Source organism: Tachypleus tridentatus, chromosome 8, assembly GCF_004210375.1.
Source record: "Tachypleus tridentatus isolate NWPU-2018 chromosome 8, ASM421037v1, whole genome shotgun sequence".
NCBI classification, from domain to species: Eukaryota; Metazoa; Arthropoda; class Merostomata; order Xiphosura; family Limulidae; genus Tachypleus; species Tachypleus tridentatus.
Window position 1 is genome coordinate 130,085,458 of NC_134832.1, and position 12,253 is coordinate 130,097,710.

At 34.7% G+C, this 12,253-nt stretch overlaps 1 protein-coding gene across 1 annotated transcript in view; it reads right to left on the minus strand.

Annotated features, from left to right (window-relative positions):
- Positions 1–12,253, minus strand: part of LOC143223485 (protein still life, isoform SIF type 1-like) — a 422,725-nt gene that overhangs the window by 249,976 nt on the left and 160,496 nt on the right. The window contains exon 4 of the mRNA XM_076451534.1: positions 2,624–2,685. The gene's annotated coding sequence lies outside the window, so the exon portion shown is untranslated. The remainder of the gene's footprint in view (positions 1–2,623; positions 2,686–12,253) is intronic.

The following is a 12,253-nucleotide window of genomic DNA, read 5'->3' on the forward strand; positions in this document are numbered from 1 at the left end:
GTGGCGTGTGTGTATAAAGCTTTTAACTGAAACATATTTTTAGGTTAGAATGGTTCAGGGTGTAATTAATTTTGTGTTCAGTTGATTTTTCACTCCTTCAGCATATTACACATACTGGTCTTGTGCAGCAGTAGGTGGTCACAAATATCTTGTACACTCATATCATCAAGGCTCGGCATGGCAAGGTGGTTAAGGCGTTCGACTCTTAATCTGAGGGTCGCGGGTTCGAATCTCCGTCGCACCAAACATGCTCGCCCTTTCACCCGTGGAGGCGTTATAATGTGACGGTCAATCCCACTATTCGTTAGTAAAAGAGTAGCCCAAGAATTAGCGGTGGGTGGTGATGACTAGCTGCCTTCCCTCTAGTCTTACACTGTTAAATTAGGGACGGCTAGTGCGCGAAATAAAAAAACAATAAAAAAACAAACAAACGTACCATCAATCGTGCGACTAATAAACATATTTTTGTGTGGTCCGTGTTCTTCTTTCCTTTAACCTCTTTATATTAACTAGATGTCTGTGACGGCTTTCGAGTTTATAAGATAGCACTTTATAATAATAATTTACATATATTAACGGCAGTGGCTTGTCAAAGCAGATGTGAGGATTGGATCCATGGATGACATTTTTAGCGTCCATATATTTGGTTCACAGTGAATTAATAATGATTGAACAACATAGGTCTCCCTCGGCACATACAAGCATCCACACCAACGAGCCATCAAGTCAAAGCATTGATATTTGGGAATCCACTATGGCCAGGTGGTTAGAGCACTCGACTCATAATCAGAGGGTCGCGGGTTCGATTCCCCGTCACACCAAACATCCTCTCCCCTTTAGCTGTGTGGGAGTTATAAAGTGAGGTCAATCCCACTATTCATTGGTGATGACTAGCTGATTCCCTCTAATTTTTCACTGACAACTTATAGACGGCCTGCGCATATAACCCTTGTGTAGCTTTGCGTGAAATTAAAAGAAAAACTCAAACAAACGTTAGCTTAAAAAACTTATTTATATTGTATAAAATTTATTGATTAATTAAAATCAACGGCTACGATGTTCCGATGTCTTCAGGGGTTAGTTACTAACTTACACATTTCTTCCTACTACATGATGTTACACAGCTTTTGTTTGTTTTTGAATTTCGCACAAAGCTACTCGAGGGCTATCTGTGCTAGCCGTCCCTAATTTAGCAGTGTAAGACTAGAGGGAAGGCAGCTAGTCATCACCACCCACCGCCAACTCTTGGGCTACTCTTTTACCAACGAATAGTGGGATTGACCGTCACATTATAACGCCCCCACGGCTGAAAGGGAGAGCATGTTTAGCGCGACGGGGATGCGAACCTGCGACCCTCGGATTACGAGTCGCATGCCTTAACGCGTTTGGCCATGCCGGGGCTTACACAACTTTTGTATTTACTCATCCTATATCTTACATCACACCAAATATCAATGGTCCTTTATCTCTCTTTGAAACTTTTTATATTTTAAATTTGATTACATCTAGGGATTCTTCGAAATTTAATACTGCGATGTTAAGCTAAAACTTCAGTTATTTCTTTTATAATTTTGTGTTGTTTCATGTGATTTTCAAGATGGACGCCATTCACAGCTTCAATAAACTTTTTAAAATTTTGTAAATATCAAACGTTGGTTTCAATTATTTAATAGGTTTTGGATAATATATTGGGGGCGATAATTCATATATATATATATATATGAATCTACCAACGGAACTGATGGCGAAAACGTTTGCAAGAGTGAGGAATAAGTTTGAAAGAGACACTTCAGTTATATTTCTTGGTGAAATGCGAAAGAAGTAACATTAAAGGAATAAAAGTGGACAACTGTTTAGAAATGATCAACATTTCGTGGCCACAAAAGAACGTGAAAACAATTATTGAATTGGTTCCAAGAAAAACATTGTGAAACGTAAGGAATGATTATATCAGAAGTTTGAAATATTGATTGAGAAAGAAAAAGGAAATCAAATATATGAAAATTCTAGAGAATTCTAAAAATAGTTAATAATTCAGATGTTACACTAAATAGCAAATAACATGAAGTATCAAAAAGGGTTAGATTTTGCATTTAGATTACTTAATAATTATAAGGAAGAAATATGAAAATTAATTTAAGTTAAGTAACAAGTCCATATAATGTCATTAAATTATAGAAAATTTTCAACCGAATTACAGTCAACAAAAATTCATTTTAAAATCATAAAATCATTTAAAGAAAATAAAAATATGGTTAAGTGATTCTGACAATGGAGTGGAGAACATATGGCAAAATAAGTACTTACAAATTGATTAAACAAAATCCATTAAATAAATATCATGAAAAAGTGAAAACAAGTATTAGAATAGTCTAATTCTGAAAAAGAAATTGGTATCAAGTAGGTTAATTAGGCCAAGGTTTCATGCAGTACCAAAAATACATAAAATCAATAATATTTTCAGACCCATAGTATCAAGTATAGGTTCATAATATTATGAAGTTGCACAATTTATAGCACGAAAGCATTATTTTTTCACAGATAAGAACAAGCATACAGTTAGAAATTCAACAGAATTTGTAGAGAAAATTACTAATAAGAAATTATAAAAAGAACGACCTACTTGTATCATTTGATGTAATATCTTTATTTGCTGTATCTCCAGTAGAAGAAGCAGTCACATGCCTTGAAAATAAATGAATAAAATGTAGATTCCAACAGTCGAAATAGTTAATATATTGAATTTAACAAGAATGTGTGTAGAAAAACATTTTTATTTCAAGTTAATCAACATTAGTATCAACAAAATGAAAATTTATTTATGAAGTCACTGTAACACATTTACTGTTTTACATTTATTTTAGTACCTACGTTTGTTTCAGTGTAGTTTTTTAATGCATGTGATTTAGAATGTTAGATGTGTATCGTACAATTCCCACCGGTTCTGTAAATATGTAGAAGATTCCTGAGAGTGAGATTCAACAATATTTATTTTACGAAAACGCTGGCGTGTTTTAGAACAGTGTTGAAAGTTCTAGAAACTAGTTTTAAACTATATAGGCCAATGCGCCAAATGACAGTAAGATTATTATTATTGATCCGCTGCAGCCAATGTGCTATAGGCCTCGAAAATTATAACTGTGATTAACGTCTATTAATTGGAAAACTAAACATATCTGATAAGGAACGATAATAGATTTTGAATATTACAAACCGGTCAACTTCAGCCGTTAGTTCTTTTGCGAGGATATTAAATATCTTCCTTGGTAAGAAGTTAGCTTTTAACCTGTGTGAGGCCAACCAAGTTAGTTAGCTTAAGCGAGGTGTGACAATACCAATTTAGAATAAACCTGCTCGTCGTGGACCTGGATCTTCGATAAAATATTTAGTTCCAGAATCGATGTAAAATTCAGTATTGCTTGTAAGCTTGTAAAATTGTTGTACATAAATCACTGTTTGTAATATCCGTTATTATAGTTTGTATTGTTGTTTTTAATGTAAAATATATTTGTGTTTAAAAGAAAATTGTGTACATCAATCTTATTGGCAAGTATCATAAAATCAATATATATATATATATAACATTTAATTAACTTCTAAATTCAAATTCAAATTTCACGTTATTTAAAATCGAATAAAGTAACGAGATAAATTATACGTCATTTCAACCTTGTCATGCGACCTTTAAAGGAATGTGTTTGAAATTGAACCTTTATGTAAAGCTAAGTTTAAATCAAACGTTTCAATGAGGTACGTAGATGACACATTTTTGGTGTGTCGCCATGGCAAAAGTAAGCTATACGATTTTTTAATTATTTTAATAGTAAAGAACCATCAATTCAATTCACATATGGAAATGAAAAAAAGAAGATAATTTACATTTTCCAGACATGTGTGTTTTCTTATTACAAAGCCACATCGGGCTATCAGTTGAGTCTACCGAGGGAAAACGAAGTCCTCATTTTAACATGGTAAATCCGTAGACTTACCGCTGTACCAGCTGGGGACATTTTTCTAGACGTATTAGACAAAAAACAAATAAATGGTAACTTGGAATCATCAGCTTACAGAAAACCATTTGCTGTTGTCATGCCACAAAGAATCTTATCATATAAAAACGGCCCAGCATGGCCAGGTGGTTAAGGCACTCGACTCGTAATCTGAGGGTCGCGGGTTCGAATCTCGTCGCACCAAACATTCTCGCCCTTTCAGTCAGGGGGTCGTTATAATGTGACAGTCAATCCCACTATTCGTTTGTAAAAGAGTAATTCAAGAGTTGGCGGTGGGTGGTGATGACTAGCTGCCTTCCCTCTAGTCTTGGACTGCTAAATTAGGGACGGCTAGCGCATATAGCCCTCGTGCAGCTTTGCCCGAAATTAAAAAAACAAAAAAAATCCAAACTAAGCTTTAAAATCTTTCACTACGTTTATAATTAAAATTGAATGCGAAAGCAGAGAAATCCAGCCTGTTAAATGTAGAGAAAAACACAGCGTATGTTGCGTTGAATATACTAAAATATTAATTAATTGTTTACATGAACATCAGTTTGTAATCTAATGGTTCATGTTATTCTCTTCTGAAACGTTGGCTGTGCGCAATTACTAATTGGTTTGGTTTGTTTTGAAACAATTGCGCTATTAATATTTTAGTATATTCAACGAAACTAATACGCTGTGTTTTTCTAATGTTTGGTGAGACGAGATTCGAACCCGCGACCCTCAGATTACGAGTCGAGTGCCTTAACCACCTGGCCATGCTAGGCTGTAGTGATGAGAAGTCGATATTCAGAAAAGTGAATGGCCCGTGTAAGACTTGTCAATGTATGTGTTTTAACACAGACCCCGCGTTAATCGTAAGAGCTTGTTATAAATTAAATTGTATTACTGGACAGTAGTTTGTAATTATAACCATCCAATTGAGCACGATCAATGATAAAAAAGTAGTTCCAAAGCCAAGGTGGATCATTTGTTTGTATTAATCAATATAACTGCGTTGTAGCATTTCACCTTGAATATTCAAAAGGGCGTTACTAGTTGGTGTTTATTTCTGTCACAAAACTTTTCGTAATATAGCATACAGATATTTTCTGTTGATCGTCAAACTCCTTCTATATACTCCTTACAAAAAATTTTAATAGGCAGTGGGTTGAAATTCTGGATAGGTTCCTATGGAGTGCTCCTACCTTATGTTTATTTTGGAGATGGCGTTTCGAAATCTTCATTCGATTTGTATATCACTCACCACGGACGAGGTCCATACATTACGTCATTTTGGGTAAATTTATCTACTTGCTTGTTACAACACTTAGAAAAAAACTTCTGGCCAAAATGTCTGGATGAAATCAGCCATTTTCTATATAAACTACATAAGATGGTCTCAGCAGTATTTATGAAGATTAACTGTAAAACTGAAGGTGTTTCAGACATTATTATTGACATTGCACCTGTACCACATAACGTCATGGAATGGATCCACAAGCACTTTATAACATTAATAATCTAGAACAGTTTCTATAAACTTTAATCCCAGAGTTAACAAAAATAAAACATAATCGGTGTCTCGTGTGCAGGTGCAAGTTCTCTCAATGTTCCATTAGAACTGCATAATATACATTGACTGTAACACTTGAAGAAGTGACTTTGAATTTAACTGGTACCTTTACGCTTTCTTTCTGGAGACGAGTTTATTATGTATTAACTTAATAGAACGAATAAATTCAGATTAAAAATTGAAATAACTTTCGTGTTAGCCACTAAGAAAATCAATAAGTAAATTATGGTGTTTTCCTGTATTCCAAAGTTTAACGGTCTCAATTCCTCATTGTTCTCCATGTATTCCTTGTTACTGGCACCAACTTTCATAATTTAAGCTTTCATTTCCAATCCATTTCCTAAAGTGATCAAGAAAAGCAAATTCCTGCTTGCCTCGAACTCTTATGTATTTGATTTTACCCATCAGAATCTCTGCGAACCTTCCCTCAGACCTAATTATGTACCCAAAATAGCACGTTTCTGCTTCCAACGTACTACAGGTTAGATGAAGTTCACGCTCAAGTCTCCCATAATACTGAAAATTCTGTATCTATATCGAAAAACATTAGGTAAAACTAAGTAAATTACTAAATAACAATAATACGTTGTTGTTTTGAATTTCGCACAAAGCTACTCGAACAATAATACAAAATGACACTCAACCGGAACAGTCAGTTGCGTGTGTTAGCGACGAAATTACTTGCCTTATCTCGTATTTGTATGTTGTCGTTTCTTTACAGGAAAACTCTAAAATAGTCAATTTTAACTTATTCACAGTTTTACGTGGAAGCAAAGTAAAGAAATAAAATAAAATATATTTTTTATTACGAAACGTTTGAAAACAACGTTACTTAAAGTATGAAACGTATAGTTTTAAAATAATTACATCAACTATATTTAGAGATTTTTTTAATCCAAACTAAACTAACCATTTAATTTTCTGTGACTCGCATGATAACAACGTTATCACACAGAACAGTATGACAACTATATATGAACTGGCTTATATTCACCGGGTCCCGAAGTGAGGTTAAAGGGTGCATTTTTTTTTACTTTATTCCCAGGCCTATTTAGCTGATCACATGGTTTGAACACACACATATATGATACAGTGAGTAGATAACGCTTAAAGTACGCCCACAATTCTGGGTTAACTGACTGGACAAAAGTTAAATGTGAATAAATGGTAGTAAGCAAGAGTTATGAGGCTCGTAACATGTTATGTTTGCCACTGTACATATGTATATATTTAGAGCAATTCTTAACAGTTTACATACCACCATTAGAAAATACTTTATATACAGTGCATCCTCTTTTGTTGAGAAGTAAAACAATATATTTATTGAGCCCATTACATTGGACTAATAAAAGAGTTATATATATATATACATATAGCGGCTGCATTATCCTTACAGATAAAACAGGAATATTGACAGTTAAGATACTGCCGTTCTTTCGTTTACTGTCATACACGAAAGCTACACTGAACACGTTATATACGTGCGTGACCAGTCCATTACATAACAACATCTCCTTCATAAGGACGAAAAATGTTTATTACTTTCAATAAAAGATATGTTTTATTAAAACCTACTTAAGTTTAATTTAAACATAACTGTTCAAGGACGTATTAATAATAATAGTAAGAACGTAATAAATATGAAACGATCTCCAATTTCCTAAATATCAAAACTCTCTTTGAAAATAGAAGTATTTGTTATTAGAGCCAACAAAAGGCAATTTTAAAATCGTGAAAACTCAATAACTTATGTCATTTTAATCACCCATAATTCAATGAATCGGTCACACAAAAAGATAAAAACAAAAAACATCATTTTATTTTTATTTTAAAGTATATGAATTAATGCTTCTGCTTTCTTAAATATATGTTAATATATCTATTATTAACCATCAGTGGCTCAGTGGTAAATCCGGGAACTTATAATGGTAATATTCAGAATTAGATTGTGCCGAACGCGGGTAGTCCTTTATGGTTAAACAGACATGAACATGATATATATTTAAACTATTGTGTAATACATGGATTAATTATTGTACGACGCATATAACTAGGGAAATTGTTTAGTGGTTCAACACAGGCACCACCGTAATGTGTCAGAAAATGAAGCCATGTGTCTCGGTCAAACGATACCTGTGGAGCAACAGATCGTACGTACTTAAATTTCACACAAATTTGTAGCAGTTGTTTGAATTAAGCCCAAAGCTACACAAAGGGCTATCTGTGCTCTGCCCACAACAGGTATCGAAACCCGGATTTTAGCGTTGTAAGTCCGCAGACATAACGCTGAGCCACTGGCGGGCCAAATTTGTAGCAAATTGTGTTCATATAATTAAAGATTGATTCGGTCAGGAATTACTTCAGAATTACGGTCAGGAATATGTTGTAAAATGTGCTCGTTCAATGGCTCTGCAGTCTAATCTACGGGCATAACAAGTTTTATATATCACTCTGAAGCAAGAGTTTAAAAATATATTGAAACATGTTTAAATACTATTTTCGTTTCCATAAATAATGAAGAAAAAAGCTTTAAGCTAAGCATACGTTCACAGAACTTTTGTAAGTGTACTATGAATGTTGATTAATGAAGTGTCTTTAAAGGAAAGCGTAACACTTGACAATAGATATATGTATATACATTAACGTCCAACTGAAAGGTTTACAATGACACTATAGAGAGGTAGTTTTACTACTTTTTATCTTGCTAACGTTAATCAGGTAAACCTTCTAGCTAACCTTGTAATTTATTAACGCCACGCGAAGTACTGGACTTAATGGAATGCTCTTCCTCTTTCTAAAAGAAAAAAAAATATTTTTTATTATTCAACCATGTAAAAGTAGATAGATGGCACTAAACGTATCGTACGACAAGTGAACGGTAGACATCGCTTGAGAAGTATTTGAAATGTTTTGTTTTTTTTACCATTTATTTAGTGAGCTAAACACAATTACGGAGTCTACACCTACGTTGTTTAACATTTATATATATATACATATGTGTATATAAATTACGGAAAACGAAGCTTGTACAGGCACTGTTACTATATCTACCAGACACGTCTACGGATTCAGATGGCTTCCTCTAACATACAAGAGACATCGCTTATACGATCGATACTAATGTGCACGAACTTCTAGCTAGAAACAAGTGACCCTATACTTCATCGTTTCAAAAATAAGAAACCATCGAAAAATAACGAACACGAAACTAAACAAAAGTATAACAGTCTTCGTGACAGATCTATAAACCTACAACTTGTTTGTAAAATGAATTTCTCGGGAATGCGTCACAAAAGTAAGCCAGACCTCTGGACCGGCGTTCGTGTGGCATTAAAACATAATAATAACTTATAAAGTTTTTTTATCAGTTCTATTGTGACGTTATCTCACACAAACCACCTATCTAACGATCACGCTACGCTGACATAAGACATTATATACAAATAATAGTTGAAAACTAGACCTTATAGTAGCAACAGCACCAAGTCTTCACGAATACAGGTAATAAACAATTGAAAACTAGACCTTATTGTAACATCATACAGCAGTGTTGTTATCAAGACTTCACGAATACAGATAACATACAGTTGAAATCTACACCTTACTATAGTAATAACATACAGCAGTGTAGTTGCTAATATCTTACGAAGATGGGTAACAAACAGTTGAAAACTAAATCTGCATAAAGCAATATGGTTCCCAATACTTTACAAATAGAGATAGCTTATACAGTGACAGTAATTATAAAATAATGTAAAGTAAGAATGTGTTTCACGAACGATAAATATACAGTCATGTGAAAAAATTATGACACCCAATGAAAGCCTGTGTATATATGTAACAATTTTGGATAAATGGATATTTAATCTCAATTTCAACAATACTTAGAGATTAAAGTAATATAACTAAACAATTAAAACAGAAGAAAATATTTTTCAAGATCTTCTGTAAAATGTAATTCGACAAAAATGCATATTCTAACTGAGGAAAATGTTAGGACACCCCCGCATTTATACCCACTTAAAATGGCTCAACTCACACACACAGGTGTATCACACCAGTTACACGTGATGAGACGATCGTTACTCAGCATTTTGAATTAGGCTTGCCCTATTTAAACCTCAGACACAGTTTGATGTGCTCCTGACTGTTGAAGTAAGAGTGAGCACCATGGTGAAAGCAAAGGAGCTGTCTGAGGCCTTCAGAAAGAAGATTGTAGCAGCTTATGAGTCTAGTAAGGGATTTAAAAAGATCCCAAATGATTTTGAAATCAGCCATTCCACTGTCCGGAAAATAGTCAACAAGTGGAGGTCTTTCAAAACAACTGCCAACATGCCCAGGTCTGGTCGTCCAAGCAAGTTCACCCCGAGAGCAGACCGTAAGATACTAAAACAGGTCTCCAAAAACTCTAAAATGTCATCACGGGACCTACAGCAGGCTGTTGATGTGAAAGTGCATGCCTCTACAATCAGAAAGAGACTGCACAAGTTTAACTTGCATGGGAGGTGTGCAAGGAGGAAACCTTTGCTCTCTATGAGAAACATCAAAGTCAGACTGAAGTTTGCCAGAGAGAATGTAGACAAAGACCAGAACTTCTGAAATAATGTTCTTTGGACAGATGAGTCAAAATTGAATTATTTGGACACCAGAACAGAGGACATGCTTGGCGTAAACCAAATACAGCATTCCAGGAAAAGAACCTCACACCAACTGTGAAGCTTGGAGGTGGAAGTGTCATGGTTTGGGGCTGCTTTGCTGCAGCAGGACCTGGACAGCTCACAATCATGGAATCCACCATGAATTCTACTGTGTATCAGAGGGTGCTTGAGGATCATGTGAGACCATCTGTAAGAAAATTAAAGCTGAAGCGAAACTGGACCCTGCAACACGATAATGACCCAAAACATACCAGTAAATCCACCAAGGACTGGCTGAAAACTAATAAATGGAGAGTCCTGGAATGGCCGAGTCAAAGCCCAGATCTTAATCCCATTGAGATGCTGTGGGGTGACTTGAAACGATCTGTACAAGCAAGAAACCCCTCAAACATCTCACAGCTGAAAGAATTCTGCATTGAGGAGTGGGGCAAACTTTCTTCAGACCGATGTCAGAGACTGGTAGATACTACAAGAAGTGTCTCACTGCAGTTATTTCAGCCAAAGGGGATAACACTAGCTATTAGGGGGTAGGATGTCCTAATTTTTTCCTCAGTTTGAATATGCATTTTTGTCGAATTACATTTTACAGAAGATCTTGAAAAGTCTTTTCTTCAGTTTTAATTGTTTAGTTATATTACTTTAATCTCTCAGTATTGTTACAATTGAGATTAAATATCCATTAATCCAAAATTGTTACATATATACACAGGCTTTCATAGGGTGTCATAATTTTTTCACATGACTGTATAATGTTTGTATAAACACGAGAAAACATTCCCTTTACAGCTTGTTTATGTATTCAAAATACATTTGTACAAAGCGAAATACTTATACAACTGCATATTTTCATACAACAATACATCTTCTATGCTTAACAGAAAACAGTTTCACATATCACATAGTACCTGTATAAATCCAACAGTATAACACATTTCAACATTTAGGCCTCTATCACGGTGCGAACGCTTTTCACGAATTAGCAAATTCTATTAATATCAAAACTCTACGAACTTCACGAGGGAGTAATAGTAAAATGTATTTCCTTGTATGAAAATATTTACCGATGAATTTGTAAATATATAACATATGATGTGTAAAGATGTACTAATGGATTTGTAAATATGTACTGCATACAATAAGCAAATATTACCAACGAATGTATCAGTACGTACAGTTGTATAAAGTTGTAACGTTGGATATATAAAGATGCACAGTTAAACTCAAAAGATGTATCATGATGTACTGTTAGGTGTGAAAAAATGGGTTATATAATCCTATACGTTGAATAACATATGTATATTATAAGATATAATCTGCTGGTCACACCAACATCTACGTAATACCAAATGTATCGGTTTGGTCCCGAAATCTGCATAAAGGTATAAAGTTTCACTCCATGTCTTGGAGAATCCGTGAATTACCTGAGAACTTCTGAGAACCAACTTCTAAATAGTGCCAAGCGAATTGTCTCAGCTCCGAAGTTTGCACAAAGGTAAAACCTTTCACCCAACTTCTTAGGAAGCCCGGGTCTTTCGCGAAAACACTTTAACGTAGATTTCCCGAAAGCGAACCTCAGATTTGAAATTGATTTACATTACAGCACGTAAATAAGTAGGCTTAGTAATTACTGTCCGTAACTTGGTTAAATAAATTGAACTTGCATTATAGCGGGAATGATTATTCAATTGAAAAAGTCTAAAATAGTAATTCAAGGCATTAAACCTATATCTCAAAGCTCTGTAAATGTGGGCCACTGGCCCTCGGGTTTGTATACGTAGAACGTTATGATGTTGCACATATATCGTGTATGGTAAGAACCTAGTGTTGGTGCGAAAAGCTCTTAAGTACATCGTTGTTACCATACGTTTCATATATGTTAGAGAAAAGTTTCTGTTCGCATACATCAAGACATGGATTATGTTATCTCTACCCTGACAGGAAATGAAAAGTCCAGCCATTTCAGCCCGAACAAACGAGTATAATACTGCTTTGGTTGAGACGCTACCGAGATAGGTAATGTAGCTCGGGAGCGAAAAGTACAGCGT